The sequence below is a fragment of the Marmota monax genome, unplaced genomic scaffold, assembly GCF_021218885.2.
Source record: "Marmota monax isolate L192 unplaced genomic scaffold, Marmota_monax_Labrador192_F-V1.1 WCK01_AAM20220418_F8-fsc00263, whole genome shotgun sequence".
Lineage (NCBI taxonomy): Eukaryota > Metazoa > Chordata > Mammalia > Rodentia > Sciuridae > Marmota > Marmota monax.
In genome coordinates, this window is record NW_026693408.1 from 1,051,137 (window position 1) to 1,068,254 (window position 17,118).

Here is a 17,118-nt window from a genome sequence, read left to right on the forward strand (position 1 = left end):
TGGATCATGAAGCTTCTGCCCCCAAAATTGATTAATGTTTTTATCCTAGGACTGGGTTCATTATTGAGAGAATGGATTTGTTAAAAAAAAGTTTGGCACAGTATGGTATTGCACATTTGTGATCCCAGTGGCTAGGGAGGCTGAGGCAGGAGGATCGCAAGTTCAAAGCCAGCCTCAGCAAAAGTGAGGCGCTAAGCAACTCAGTAAGACCCTGTCTCTAGGGGATGTGGCTCAGTGATTGAGTGCCTCAACCCCCGCTACTCCCCCCGCCAAATAAAAGGTATTATGCCCATCTATAACCAAGAAAGAAAGAAAGAGCTGAGGTTGTGGCTCAGTGGTTAAGCACCCGTGGGTTTAATTCTTGGTACCAAAAAAAAAAAAAAAAAAGGTGACTTTCTTGTGCTCTCTCACCATATTATATCTTCTGTCATGATATAGGCCACCAAATGCAGCCCCTTCAGATCTGTGAGTCAAATAACCTTCTAATTTTTATATGTTATTCAGTTTGTAGCATTCTGTAATAGCAATACAAAGCAGATTGATGCATTTGTCTTCATTTTTCAAAATTGGCCAATACATGCTTCCCTCATTCTGCATCCTTGCCATATCTGGAAATGATAGAGATATAAGCTGTATTCAAAAAAAAAAAAAAAAGGGGCTGGGGATGTGGCTCAAGTGGTAGCGCGCTCGCCTGGCATGCGTGCGGCCCGGGTTCGATCCTCAGCACCACATACAAACAAAGATGTTGTGTCCACCGAAAAATAAATAAATAAATATTAAAAAAAAAAAAAGCCTAGCACCTCTAATGCACTGGGTTTGATTCTCAGCACCACATAAAAATAAAATAATAATAGTGTGTTTACCTACAACTAACAAAAGTTAAAAAAAAAGTTGGAGGCCAGCCTGGGCACTTTAACAAGACCCTATCTCAAAAAGCGGGTGGTCGGCTGGGGATGTGGCTCAAGTGGTAGCGCGCTCGCCTGGCGTGCGTGGGGCCCGGGTTCGATCCTCAGCACCACATACAAACAAAGATGTTGTGTCCGCCGAAAACTAAAAAAATAAAATAAATATTAAAAAAAAAAAAAAAGCGGGTGGTGATGCTGGGATCTAACTCCATGGCAGAGCTCCCCTAGATTCAATCCCCAGTACTGGGGGTGGGGGAAAAGAAGAAAGACAAAGAGACAAAGATATGGAACACTACTAAGAGCTCTTCTGAGTGTGGAATGGATATAGGCACATGATATTTCTTCTTAATTTGTGAGAAAATGAACTGTCCTTTTTTTATTTCCTGGAGTAAACCCTGCATTGCACTGCCATTACTACTGTAATGAATTACCAAAAAATTCAGTGACATGGATTTCTTTTTTCTTTTCAGTACTGGGGATTGGACCCAGGGATTATTTACCACTGAGCTACATCCCCAGTCCTTTTTCTTTTTAATTTTGAGACAGGGTCTTGCTAAATTGCTTAGGTCCTTGCTTAATTACTGAGGTTAGCCTTGAACTTTCAATCCTCCTGCTTTAGCACCTCAAGTTGCTAGATCACAGGAGTGCACCATTGTGCCTGGGCCAACACAGATTTATTATATTACATTTTTTTTGGTGGAGTGGGGGATACTGGGATTGAACCCAGTACATCCCCAAACCTTTTTATTTTGTTTTAATTTATTTATTTAGTTGTATTGGGGATTAAACCCAGGGCTTTGTGTGAGGCAAGCACTCTACCAACTGAACTATATCCCCAGTTTTATTTATTTTGAGATAAGCTATCACTAAATTGCTTAGGTCATAACTCAATTGCTGAGACTGGCCTTGAATTTAAGATCCTCCTCCCTCAGCCTCCCAAATTTCTGGGATTAGAGGAATGTACCACTGAGCCTGGTCCAAAACAGATTTATTATATTATATTACATTACATTCTAAGAAGAGTGTGCTGGTATTTTATTTGCCCTACCTTGATCTTCTCGGCTCTTCTATCTGATGGCTTCCCCTCCTTCTCCTTCCATGTCAACTGCTCTTGCTGAATTCTGAAACCTCAGTTCCTCTTTTTCTTCTGTTCTTCTCACCAGAATCTAATGCTATGGACCACATTCTTCCACCTGAAACCCCGTCCTTTCTTCTTCTATGTCATTCCAATACACCTCACACTTCTTCCATCTCTCTTGCCACCCCTTCTCAGCTTCCTCTGCTGTTTTCTCCATTTATTTGCTTATTATTTCCTTAATATTTGTTGTTGTTTGTGGTGCTGGGGATGGATTTGCTTATTCCAATCCTTAATATATATAATGCTTGGTGCTGAAAATCCCTAAGGATCTCCTTAAAGTTTCAAATATCATTTACACGCAGTGACATCCAAATTTAAATATCCAGCCTAGTCTAATCTTTTCAGTTTAAGATAAATAAAACTCCAGCTGCTTATATGATATCTCCACTTAGTTATCTTGGAGGCAACTCAATTTCTTTTTCTATGATAGTGCTGAGATGAAACCCAGGGCCTAATGCATGGTAGGCAAGCACTCTACAACTGAGCTACTCCCCAACCCCTTAAAGTTAATGTGTTCAAAGTAGACCTGGCCTGGAGGTGTACCTCAGTGGTATAGTGATTGCTTAGCATGCTCCAGGCACTGGGTTCCATCCCCAGCACCACAAGCTACAACAGCAAAACAAAAAAGACAAGTAGTAGAAGAAATAGATTTATGGACACTCTCCTTCCCATTTGCCCTCCTCTAGGTCTCCCCATTTTAGCAAATGGAGCTATTTATCTGTCTGGGGCAATGACATTTACATGCATTTCTATTTCCTCTCCTTAATTCTTCTCTCATTCCACACTTTGTTCCTAATGCCTATAATGTGCCCAGGTGAGCTATCTGCCACTATCAAAAAATGTAAATTATAGTGTGGGGAACAGGTAAGAAGTAATCAAATAAAAAACATCACTGAGTGTAGAAACACTGTGATGGAAACGAATAGGGGGATGGAATAGAGACCTGAAGGAGGAGCTGTGCTGGGAATCACCTTGGGGAGAGAGCTGCAGGCAGAGGAAGCACCATTTACAAAGGCCCTTGGGTAGAAAACATCAGGGAGGGTTAGTGTGGCTGAAACCAGTGAGGTGGGTGGGTAAAGAGGTCCTGAGAAGAAAACAAGAAGAACTGTAGGCTCATTCCATGGTAGGCTTTGGCAAAGAAGTTACACTTCATTTAAAGTGCAATGAAAGCCCGTTGTGGTGGCATATGCCTGTAATCTGAGCGGCTTGGGAGGCTGAGACAGAAGGATCACAAATTCAAAGCTAGCCTCAGCAAAAGTGAGGTGCTAAGCAACTCAGTGAGACCCTGTCTCTAAATAAAATACAAAATAGGGCTGCCGATGTGGCTCAGTGGTCAAGTGCCCCTGATTTCAATCCCTGGTACCTATAAATAAATAGATAGATAGATAAATAAATAAATAAATAAATAGATGCAGTGAAAGCCATGAGTGGTTTAAAGCAATTTTAAAAGATTGTTCTGGCTGGGTGCATTGGCACATGCCTGTAATCCCAGTGATTTAGGAGGAACACAAGTTCAAGGTCAGCCTCAGCAATTTAGCAGGGCCAAAAGAAATTTAAGAAAATCCTGTCTCAAAACAAAAATAAATAAATAAAAAGGACCAGGGAGGCAACTCAGTGGTAAAACACTTCTGGTTTAATCCCCAGTACCAAAAACAACACAAAACAAAATTTAAAAGCTGGGTGTGGTAGAAGGTAACCTGTAGTCCCAGCTACTCAGGAAACTCAGACAAGAGGATTGCTTGAGACCAGCCTGGGCAACAGAGTGAGACTCCGTCTGCCAAAAATAAATAAATAAATAAATAATTTAAAAATTTCTTACAGTTTTGGATGTCCTTACAAACTAGAAGCATAAATCTGGTGAGGGCTTTCAAGATGTCACTTGTTGCTGCATTGTCACATGGCAGAAAGCAAAAGGGCAAGAAGGGGAAACTCTTTCCAATGAAGTCTCTTTTACAAAGCTATTAATTCATTTATAAGGGCTCTGACCTCTTAATTCAGCAGGCCCCACTGCTTAAGTCTACCATATTGGGGATTTAGTTTCAACATGAATTTGGGAAGTGACACCATGTTCAAACCATAGCTAGCAACTGCTAATGGGTAAGGGGTTTTTTTTTGTTTTTTTTTTTTTTTTTTTTTTGCTGTGGGGAAGCAATGAAAATATCCTAACTTAGATTGTGGTGTTGTTGCACAAATCTGTGACTCTGCTAAGATCTACTGAATTGTTTAGTATGTGAATTATATCTTAGGAAAGCTGTTAGCAAAAAGTAAAAACAAAAAGATAAAAACAATCACTTTGGCTACAGTGATGATGATCAGGCTGAGGACAGGAGTATAGTCAGGGAGACCAGCTATATTCATCAGATGAGGGAGGCCTGTTCCAGAGTAGTACCTGTGGGTAGAGAGAAGGGCCTTAGAAGAAGCTGGATGTGATGAATATTGGTTAGGGTGGTGGCAAGAAAGGGGGATTCATTGTCAAAACGTTTTTAGCACAACAGTCAGAATAATCTTCAAAGGTTATAAATTGGATCATGTCACAGTGCTGCTTGAGACTTCAGTGTTTGCTCCCTCCAAATAGAACCAGCTCCTCCCTGCCTGTCCTGCTTTAGGGCTACCACTCTGGCCTCTTGCCTGGAAGTCTCTTTCCCTTTGCCCAACTAAGCCCTATTGAAGTGGTACCCCCTCTCTCCACAGAAAAAGTATTAACTGGGCTTCTCCAGAAATCCTCACCATGGCTGATTTGGGGACTGTCAGCTAAAGAGTCTCTGAAAAAGAGTTCAATGTAGAAAAACTTCCTATTTTCCTGTTGCCCTGTTTTACTTGGCCACTGGCCAGAAAGATACCAGCACTCCAGGTGCTGGACATCCCCTTACTAGATTTTCACAAATGTATCCAGTATAGTAGTTTGTAGAAATGTGCAAACAAGGCCTCTGGCCTTGAGCTGGGCTTCAAGGAGATGTCTACATTTTTAAGATAAGAGAAGATACCAATTGGGCTCCATGGTAACAACTGGCAGGGGAAGAAAAGAAAGGGGAGAAGAAGCTCTCCCTTTCTCAGATGTTGTCCTTGAAGTGTTAAATTGCCCAAAACAGTGAAAGAAAAAGCTGCTTTTATGTGAACTTCTGCAGACTGTGAACTTCTGAGCCCTTCCCCTTACATGCTGGGTATAAAACTCTGAAACTCCCTGAACTCAGGGTTCAGGGGATTAATTGATTACAGCAAAAGCTGTAACCTCTGAACCTGGCTGCAGCCAAATAAAACTGTTTCCCGCTATCTTTGGTGCCTTGCCTCCTTTGCCCTTCCAACACTATCACTTGTCAAATTCTAGATTTTGTTTGTTTTTATGGGGCTGGGGATTGAACCCAGGGCACTTTATCACTGATGCACATCCCCAGCCTTTTTTTTTTTTTTAATTTTTATTTTGAGAAAATGTCTCACTAAGTTGTAGAGACTCGTCTTCAGCTTTTGATCCTCCTGACTCAGCCTCCTAAGAAGCTGGGATTATAGGTACATGCCACCATGCTGGCTTCAAATTCTAGCTTAAGCATCAATTTCTCAGTAACTTTTCCCAATTCCCAAATTGTATAGCATAGTACAGCACTTGTTAAAGTTTCCAGTCATGTACCAAATTGTATAATTGCTCTTTTTTGTTCACTGCCACTGGTAGATTGTATGCTCCTCCAAGGCAGGGGTCTTTTTTCCTGTGATCATCCAGGCCATGACACATGGGATGCACTTGACCATTTATTGGATGAATGAATGCATTAAATAAATGCATATAAACAAAGAAATAATAAACAGTGAGTCAAGCATTCTTCCAAAAGGACAAAAAAAAAAAAAAGTCATGAAGACTCAATGATGGAAGAAACACCCCACAGGATGAGAAAAAATATTTGCAAATCACATATCTGATGAGGAATTAATATCCAGAATATACAAGGAACTCTGTTACGGTTTAGATATGAGGTATCCCCCACAAGATCATGTGTGAGACAATGCCAGAAAGTTTATAGAGATAAAACGATTGGGTTATGAGAACCTTAACCTAATTAGTGCATGAATCCTCTTAAATTGAATTAAATAGGTGGTAATTGTAGGGGCAGGGTGTGGCTGGAGGAGATAGGTCATGGGGGGGTGCCTTGGGGCATGTATTTTGTCCTTGTTGAGCAGTGATCTCTCTCTCTCTGCTTCCTGGTGCCAAGTCCTGAGCTGCTTTTCCTTTTCCATACCCTTCTGCCGTGATGTTCTGCCTCACCAGACACAGAGCAATGGAGTGGGCCATCTATGGACTGAGACCCAAACACACTTTTCTTCCTCTAAGATAGAAGATTGTTCTTGTCAGGTCTTTTGGTGGCAGCAGTGAAAAAGCTGACTCAATAAATTCCTACAACTCAAAAACAATCACAACAAAAAGCAAACAACCCAACTAAAAATCTGCAAAGCAGGAGGAGTGGGGATGTAGTTTAGTGGTAGAGAGCTTGCCTAGCATGTGTGAAGCCCTGAGTTCAATCCCCCTCACCACCAACAAACAAACAAAACCAAATCTTATTGATTGAATATGCATTTCTCTAGTGGAGTTATATAAATGGTCAATGAGCACATGAAAAGAAGCTAAATATCATTAATCATGAGGGAAATGCAAAACGGAAGTACCATGAGATACCACTCCACACTTAGTGGCTACTGCACAACCCCTCCTGGCCAAAAATAAATAAATAAAAACACACAAACAAAAAGCCTGTAATCCCAGCAACTCTGGAGGACGAGGAAAGAGAATCACAAGTTCAAAGCCAGCCTCAGCAATTTCCTGAGAACCCAAAGTGCCCCTGATTTCAATCCCGAGTTCAGAAAAAAAAAGGGGGGGGGGACCTGCAATCACTTTATCTGCAATTATTGTGTTGATTGTTCTTGAGAGGATTAATAAACTGTTAACACCTTAAAATGGTTAAACCCAGCTTTGTGACACAGGTTTATAATCTCAGTGACTTGGGAGGCTGAAGCAGAAGTATCACAAATTGGAGACAAGCAAAGCAAAAGGGTTCAAAACCTATCAGTTGGGAGATTTCATCTCACTCTAGTCAGAATGGCAATTATCATGAATACAAGTAACTCTCTCTCTGCTTCTTTTCTTTTCTTTTCTTTTTTTTTTTTGGAGGGGTACTGGGGATTTAACTCAGGGGCACTCATCAGTGAGCCACATCCACAGCCCTTTTTTGTATTTTATTTAGAGACAGGGTCTCACTGAGTTGCTTAGCACCTCACTTTTTCTGAGGCTGGCTTTGAACTCTTGATCCTCCTGCCTCAGCCTCCAGAGCCATCTCTCTGCTTCTTGATCACCATGATGGGAGCTGCTTCCCTTTGCAACACACTCCGCCATGATGTTCAGCCTCATCTCAAGCCCCAAGAAATGGAGTCAGCCTGCTATGAAACTAAGACCTCTGAAACCATGAGCCCTCTTATTTTTCCTCCTCTTGAAAAAAAAAAAAAAAGAAAAAAAGAAAGGAAAAAAAAAACAAAAAAGAATGCAAGTAACAATAAATGTTAGCAAGGATGAGGGGAAAAGATATACTCATACATTGCTTATAGGACTGCAAATTGGTACAACCACTATGTAAAACAGTACAAGGATTCCTCAGAAAACTTGGAATGGAACCACCATTTGACCTAGTTATCCCACTCCTCAGCATATGCCCAAAGGACTTAAAATCAGCATACATAGTGACATGGCCACATCAGTGTTCATAGCAGCTCAATTGACAATATCTAAGCTATGGAACCAATCTAGGTTTCATAGAGGAATGGATAAAAAAATGTGGTACATATACAATAATACATATACAATAGTAATGGAATATTATTCAGACATAAAAAAGAATGAAATTATGGCATTTTCCCATAAATGGATGGAACTGGAGGCTATCATGCTAAGTGAAATAAGCCAATCGCAGAAATCTAAAGGCCAAATATGCCCATGCTAACTCACAATAGAGGGGCGCGGTGAGTGAAGGTTCACCCGAATGGACAGGGGGGAATGGAAAAGACAGTAGAATGAATCAGATATAACTGTCCTATGAATACACAACCAGTGTAATTCCACATCATGTACAACCACAACAATGGGAAATAATACTCCATTTATGTTTAAATTTTTTTTTAGTTGTAGATGGACCCAATGCCTTTATTTTTTTTTATTTTTATTTTTTGTAGTTGTAGATGGACAGCATGCCTTTATTTTATTTGTTTCTTTTTATATGGTGCTGAGGATAAAACCCAGGACCTCGCTCATGCTAGGTGAGCACTCTAATGCTGAGCCACAACCCCAGCCCCACCACAATACCTTTATTTTATTATTTTATTTATTTATGTGGTGCTGAGGATCGAACCCAGTGCCCCACGCGTGCAAGGCAAGCACACTACCACTGAGCCACAATCCCAATCCCTCCATATATGTTTGATATGTCAAAAAACATTCTACTGAGCCTGGTGTGGTGGCACACGCTTGTAATCCCAGTGGCTCGGGATGCTGAGGCAGGGTGATCGGGAGTTCAAAGCCAGCCTTAACAACAGTGAGGCACTAAAGCAACTCAGAGAGACCATGTCTTTAAATAACAAAGTACATGGAGGCTAGGGTTGTGGCTCAGTGGCAGAACGCTTGCCTCACATGCGTGAGGCACTGGGTTCGATCCTCAGCACCACATAAAAAGTAAGTAAATATAATAAAAATATTTTTAAAAACAAACAAACAAACAAATAAATAAATAACAAAATACAAAATAGGGCTGGGGATGTGGCTCAGTGGTTGAGAGCCTGTGAGTTCAATCCCTAGCACCCCAAAACAAAAACAAAACAAACAAAAAATAAAAAGCATTCTACCGTCATGTATAACTAAAAAGAACAAATTCACAATTTTTTTAAATGAAAAAAAAATCGCATAAAACCCACCAACACCTGCCAAAAAACCCCCCACAAAACACAAAAAGACAAAAGCTATCAGTTGGGCTGGAGATGTAGCTCAATACGTAAAGAGCTTATCTAGTATGTTGCTAAGGCCCTGGATTCCATCCTCAGGACCGGAAAAAAAACAATCTAAACCAAATCAAACAAACAAGCAAATTAGAAATAAAACCCAAAATTTATTGGTCATGTTCCATTATGCCTAAAGGAGATGCGCTGGGTGAACTGAAGAGGGCGTATTAGGGTCACCTTCCCACTTCGCCGTCAGCTGCGGACCCCGCCCCCCGCCCCTTGGGAAGCTCAGCCCTGGTGGCGCAGCCTCGCCGTAGGGCGAGGTTGCAGGCGCTCCTTTGTTTCGGATGCGCACGGTCTCTTAATTCTCCACTAGGTTGAATGGTCACCGACCCAACAATTCAGCACCGGAAGAACGATCTTATTTAAAACACGGAGGCACAAAAGACGCACCGGATCACCCAACAGGAAGGGCAGAGCCTCATTGCCTGGGGCGTGGGTGACTTCAACCTCATAATCTAACCACCGTGTGACTGCCTCAATATTTGGCGGTCCCTGCAGTTTTGGAGAGCGCTACCGCCTGAGCAGGCTCAGGAGGCATCTGGAGCAGCGGAGCAAGTGACATTCTCCTAATCCATCCTATCACTGAGAATTTTAAAGTGTTCAGCACTAAAGCAGCTGCAAACACTGAGGAGGAAAACTACAAACATCCAGATAACCACACAAAATCACCGGTGCTCCCACCATCGACCTAAATTAGTCTGTGTAAACATTTTGGAAATATGTATCTTTACACCCACCCACACACACAAATTTTTCTGTGTATGTTTGTTCTTGTACATTTCAGAAAAAGTGAACCATACTGTGTTGTTCTGTTCATTATTTTTTTTCTTTCAATGAAGATCATAAACATCTTCCCAGTCAAAAATATACTTCATCAGCACTTCTGATGTCTGAGTAATTTATTATACAGATCAGTTTTTCTCAACTTTTCTTTTTCATGTTTGTCACCCAAAGAATCTCTTTAGATATTTTCCCATTTTTTTTCTCCCCTTGTAATTGTTTTCCAATGTTTCTCTCTCTCTCTCTCTCTCTCTCTCTCTCTCTCTCTCTCTTTCTTTCTTTCTGCTGGGAATGGAAACAGGGCCTTGTGCATGTCAGGCAGACACTCTACCCCTGAGTCACATTCCCAGCCCTCACCATGTAAACTTTTAATAGCAAAGATATAGGGTTTACAGTCATCCCTCCTTTGGTTACAGAACCCACCTCCTCTTCCTCCCCAGGACACCAATATCTGAGGATGCTCAAGTTTATTTTATTTTATTGTCTGGTACTGGGGATTGAACTGAAGGGTACCTTTTGATCCCCGAGTCACATCCCCAGCCCCCCCCCCTTTTTTTTGAGACAGGGTCTCTTTAAGTTCTCAGGGCCTCATTAAGTGCTGAGATTGTCTTTGAACTTGCAATCCTCCTGCCTCAGCATCCTGAATTGCTGGGATTATGGGTGTGCACTACCAAGCCCAGCTCAAGTCCTTCAAGTCCTATATCCCTGGGTGCTGGGGATATAGCTCAGTTGATAGAGTGCTTTCTTTGCATGCACAAGGCCCTGGGTTCCATCCCCAGCACCAAAAAAAAAAAAAAAAAGGTATAGTACCTACTACATACATCCTCTGACATACTTTAATTCAAACCTAGAGTACTTATTAGGATACAATGTAAGTGCCATGCAAATAGTTGCATTATTTAGGGAATAATGATGAAAAAACATCAGTGCCGCGTCCGGCCAAGGGAGCCGAGTCCGGCGAGGGACGGCGAGGTTAAAAAACACACAGGACACCAAGGTTCTTCATCCAGGAGTCAATACCCTTTATTGCTAACACACTTTTTTTATACCCCAAGCAGCAGAAGTGGAAAACTACCCAAAAGCAGGAGGGAGGGGGGAGAAATTTAGTTTCAACATCTGTTATTGTCAGGTACCGAAACCTCCCTTAACAAGAAGTCCATCAGACCAGAAAAGGTCAAGTCCCGTGGGACACATATGTCTCAGACGGACAAGCAGGAACAGAAAAACCGCAAGTTCGCCATGGCTTTGTGAGCTGGCCACACTGGCATGCAGAACAAACTAGTGGAGGTAGGGCTCCAGGGGCCAGGGTAGACCTGCTGCCAACACATCAGCACATGTTCAATGCAGACAGTTTTTTTTTTTTTTCTGGATATTCTTGACCAGGAATTGGCTGAATCCATGGATGAAGAACCTGATGACAGGAAAGGTCCATTGTATTTATGTTTGTGTATATTTCACACACTCCTGGTACTGCCCACCCCCATGTTTTACATGTGTTTTGTCTTAGTTTATTGTTTGTTTTTCAATTCTCTCAGTTGATTCCATGCAGGATTTTAAAAATTATTCTTAAGTAATCCAATTTATCAGTATTTGTCTTTGTGGATATGTCTTTAATTTCATGCTTAGAACTGCTTTCCTCACCTTGAAACTTCATAGGTACATACATTGTGCCTTTAGTTTCCCACACTTTTAAATTGAAATTTCCCTAAGATATTTAAAGTTCAATATGTGATGTGAGATAGAGCTCTGACGTTAGTTTTCCCCAAATGACTAGTTATTTGTATTAACATCAGTTACTGAAAAGTCTTTCCATTCTGATAGGAAATTTTATCTTATCAAACGCTTGAATTCTAAAATACACCTTGGGCTTGCTTCTAGATTTTTCTGTATGTGTGTGTGTGTGTGTGTGTGTATATATATATATATATATATATATATATATATATATATATATATATATCTGTGTGTGAGTGAGATACACTGAGAATTGAACTCAGGGCATTCATTTACTGAGCTATGTCCCCAGCCCTTTTTTAAATTTTTATTTTGAGCCAGAGTCTCAATAAGTTGCTCAGGCTGGCCTTGAACTTTCAATATTCCTGTTTCAGCCTACAGAGTGGCCGGGGTTACAGGTATGTGGCACCTCACCTAGTTGCTTGTTAATTTCATATTCTGCTTTCCCCCCATGTACTATTATATCATAGAATTGCTTCATATTTTTAAAAAAATCTATACAAGGGGCTGGGGTTGTGGCTCAGCGGTAGAGCGCTCGCCTTGCACGTGTGCAGACCTGGGTTCGATCCTCAGCACCACATAAAAATAAATAAATAAAATGAAGGTATTGTGTCCACTACAACTAAAAAAAAGCTATACAATTATTATTTTAATGGCTGTAACATGTCATCACCCACAAAAACAAAAAAAAACTAGCTTATACCAGTTTCACCAAATCTAAGATGTCATCAACTTTTTTTCAAGGGTAAAGTACTGGGGATTGAACCCAGGGTGCTTTACCTCTGAGCTATATCCCAAGCACTTTTTAGTTTTTATTTTGAGATGAGGTCTTAGTTACTTAGGGTCTTGCTAAATTGCTGAATTTGGTCTTGAACTTTGATCCTCCCGCCTCAGCCTCCCAAACTCCTGGGATTACAGATGGGCACCATCATGCCTAGCAGATGTCATCAATTTTAAACTCACTATTATTTTATGTTGCACTAAGAAGAAATTCTGCCATTAGTTTTTTTTTTTAGATTTTTTTTTCACAAAACCTTTATTATATTTATTTATTTTTATGTGGTGCTGAGGATTTGAACCCAGGGCTTCACATACCAAAAGCACTCTACCACTGAGCTATAGCCCCAGCCCTGCCATTAGTTTTAAGACATATTCTTATTTTAGCCAAGTGTGGTGTCACATGCTTGTAATCCCAGCTGTTTGGGAGGCTGAGGCAGGAGGATCACAAGTTGAAGGTCAGCCTCAGCAATTTAGTGAAGCCCTAAGTGACTTAGTAAGACCCTGTCTCAAAATAAAGACTCAAAAGAGCTGTGCATGTGCCTTAGTGTTTAAGCACCCCTGGGTTCTATCTCTGGTACAAAAAAAAAATCTTTTTTGAAGAGGTTAAACTGAAAAAAAAAGTGTGTCTTATAACTGATGAAAAATATAACAAAGAAGTGCTTCATTTCTAGATGGAAAGGGCTTCCTAAGCTTAAAGAAAAATCTCAGGGCTGGGGATGTAGCTCAGTGGTAGAACACTTGCCTAGCATGTGTGACGTGCTGGTTCAATCTCCAGCACAGAAGAAAAAACAACAGACAAATATCAATGGCTTTGCTGTCATCAAAATTAGAAGATTTTGTATGTCTAAACATTAAAAAATTTGGGGCGGCCCTAAGAACTTAAAGGCCCTAGAGAACTTAGTGAACCCCTATCTCAAAAAATAAAAAGCCCCGAGGATGTGGTTCAGTGGTAAAGCACCCTTGGGTTCAATCCCCAGTAAAAAAAAAAAAAAGCAACATAAAATAATAACAGCAATTAAAAGTTAAACAGACTAAGAAAGGGCTGGGATTGTGGCTCAGTGGTAGAGCACTTGCCTGGCATGTGTGAGGCACTGGGTTCGATTCTCAGCACCACAAATAAATAAATAAATAAAATAAAGGGCTGTTGACAGCTAAAATATATGTATATATTAAAAAAAAAAAAAACAGGGCTGGGGTGTGGCTCAGCAGTAGAGTACTCACCTAGCATGTGTGAGGCCCTGGGTTCGATCCTCAACATCACATAAAAAAATAAAGATATTAAAAAAATGAAATGATGACTTCTGAACTAAGCATTCAGTTAAAAAAAAGACAGAAAAACTGGGGCATTAATAATCTTAATAAAGAGCTCTTTGTAGCATGAGAAGCAATATCAAAAGATTGCTAAGAAGAAGTCAAACTTTATATGAGAAACCGTTTTTTAAAATGTCAATTTATGTAAGAGAAAATTGGCTGTATCTATGACATTTATGTATGATTACTCACTAGTAATCGAACATATGCAAATAGAAGGTTTTTCTTTGTATTAAATTAGCAAAGATTAGAGGAAAAATTTCAGTGTCTGCTAAAAGGGGGTTGCAGAACTCTCACATATCACAGAAAAGATTGTAAAGTGCTATAACTTTTTATTAGTAGTAAAAATACTCAGAGTCTTCCATTGAATAATTTCACTTTTAGAAGTCTATTCTATGGAAATTATCTTATCTTTCTATGATGATTATACATTTACTCTTTTTAAAAATATTTAGTTGTTGATGGACCTTAATTTTATTTATTTATATGTGGTGCTGAGAATCGAACCCAGTGCCTCACACATTCTAGGCAAGCACTCTGCCCCTAGGCACAACCCCGGCCCACCATTATTCTTTTTTTTTTTTTAATTTATTTTTTATTTTTTAGTTGTAGATGAACACAATACCTTTATTTTATTTTTATGTGGTGCTGATCGAACCTAGTGGTCCACACATATGAGGTGAGTGCTCTACCACTGAGCTACAGTCTCAGCCCCACATTTACTGTTTTATAAAGAATATTTTTAGTTGTAGATGGACATAATACCTTTATTTTATTTATTTTAATGTGGTTCTGAGGATTGAACCCAGGACCTCATATGTGCAAGGCAAGTGTGCTACCACTAGAGCCACAAAACTTGCCCTATTTAATCTTATTATGGAATAAAATTCCAGAAAACTTTAGAAAAATTTTAGGAAAAATAAACATCTTAGGACTATGGCTATGTTGTTAAAAGGGAAAAAGATTGTTTTCTCCTTTAGAGAGAGTCTCTTCCCTTTATTGCGCATGCTGGTCTGGAACTCCTGGGCTCAAGCAATCTTCCTTTCTCAGCCTCTGCAGCATTTGGTACACCATGCCAGGTGAAAATGATTTTTTTTCCTTTTTTTTTGGTATTGGGGATTGAACCCGCTGGGGTACTTTACCAGTGAGCTACATCCACAGCTCTTTTTTTTTAGAGAGGGAGAGAGGGAGGGAGGGAGGGAGGGAGGGGGAGAGAGAGAGAGAGAGAGAGAGAGAGAGAGAGAGAGAGAATTCTTTAGTATTTATTTTTCAGTTTTTGGCGGAAACAACATCTTTGTTTGTATGTGGTGCTGAGGATAGAATCCGGGCCGCATGCATGCCAGGCGAGCGGGCTAACGCTTGAGCCACATCCCCAGTCCCCACATCTCTTTTTTAAAAAATTTTTGAGACAGGATATCACTAAATTGCTGGGGCTGGTCTTGTCTCAGATTTGTGATCCTCCTACTTCACCCTCCTGTCACTGGGATTTCAAACATGCACCATGCACATGGCATGATGGCATTTTTTAAAAAAATGCACTACCAAGGGGATTAGGGTTTTCCCCTCATCTAATCAGAAAACAGTTTTCTTAGGTAATCTGATAAAAACCAAAGCACTCAAATGCTGTAACCTACTAAGAAGTGTAGGAGCTGGGTGTGGTGGTGCACACCTGTAATACCAGCAGCTGGGGAGGCTGAGGCAGGGGGATTGCAAGTTCAAAGCCAGCCTCTCAAACTTAGCGAGACCTTAAGTAACTCTTTGACATCTTGTCTCTAAATAAAATACACACACAAAAAAAGGACTGGGGGGATGTGGCTCAGTGGTTGAGTGCCCCTGGATTCACTCCTATCTATCTATCTATCTATCTATCTTCTATAAATAAATGAGGAGGAGGAGAAAGGTGTATGTGAAATCCTGGAAGGAGAAAAAGTGTTCTTGCTTTGAATGTCCGGGGATATACCTCCTGGCTGGAAGACCTGGGAGTCTGGCATCTTGATGACCTCAGCAAAAATGTCTTCTGCTTCTAGTGCTTTTTGCAGTTTAGTGTATGCACCTTCATTCCTCCTGCCTGTTCCATTTATCTCTTTCACACCCAGTAACTTCGTGTTACAAAGAGTTCTATGGTTCCCCTGCTGAAGTCCTGGGATAGCTTCTTGTGCATATGGATTCTTGTTAAAGACTTATATGGAGCTCTGCCTCTATCTTTGGACTCCTATTTTTTTTTTGGTCAAGGAGATTGAACTCAGGGGCACTTAACCACTGAGCTACATTTCCCAGCCCTATTTTATATTTAATTTAGAGACAGGGTCTCACTGAGTTGCTCAGCCTCGCCTTTGCTGAGGTTTGCTTTGAACTCGTGATCCTCCTGTCTCAGCCTCCCGAGAGGCTGGGATTACAGGCGTGTGCCACCGCGCACAGTCTTTTTGATCTTTGTTTTTGGTACTGCAGACTGAACCCAGGGGCACTTTACCACTGAGCTACATCCACAGCCCAAATTGCTGAGGCTGACATCGAACTTTCGGTCCTCTACCTTGAACTGGTGATCCTCCCGTCATGGCCACCATGCCCTGCATTCCTATCTGTCCTTTGATGAGTTCTTTTGTCTTACTAAAACAGTTCCGGACTTGGCCTTCACACCTTTACATTCCCGAGGGAAACACTTTTTGCACCCCTCTTCCCAGGGTGACCCGAGGGTCACTAACTGTGGTACTTCTGCAGCACTGTCCAACACTGACTTACTGTTAGTTTGTTGCTTGCGTCTACCAGGGCTGGGGGGCGGCAGACAGCCGGATCAGACTCTGGGGAGGCTTGGGAAGGTAGGGGCATCATATTAGTTTTCGGTGGTCCTGATGGAAATCACAAACTCTTCTGATCTCGCGCCACATGGGCACAGCGGGTGACCCTGAGGCCTCTTCGTGAACTGTGTCTCTACCTTGGAAATGGAATCAGTTTTGGAAAGAGTAAATGGTAACTGTCTCCCCAGCAGCGTCCAGACACACCTGCAAGCTCATCCTGGGTTCACGAGGCGAGGCAGGACGTGGCACTGGGTGATCCCATCTCGTGAGAGGGCCCCGTGGCTTTCAGGCCCCACCAACCCTGGGGCAGAGCGGGGGTGGGGGGGTCGCCCCGTGTGAATTCGTTAAGCAAAAGCGGGGTATTGGCTTTGGCATGGGCACAAGGATGCTGTGGAGGATGCGGCCTTAGGCCTTATGGCTGCTGGTAAGGGGAAGTAGTACACACGCTTTGGACTTGCTACAAGTCGGGGGTGGCTTTGGGGACAAGAAGTCTGCAGCAGGGTAGCTAAGGCTGGCTCTAGAGAAGAAAAGGGGACAAGTAGCTTGGGGAAAAGGAAGTCCGCGCCTGTCTTTTCAGGTTGGCCAGGAGCGCGGATAAAACCAAGGGGAATAGGAGGACAGCTATCTCGCGACAAGCCTGAGCTTGGGA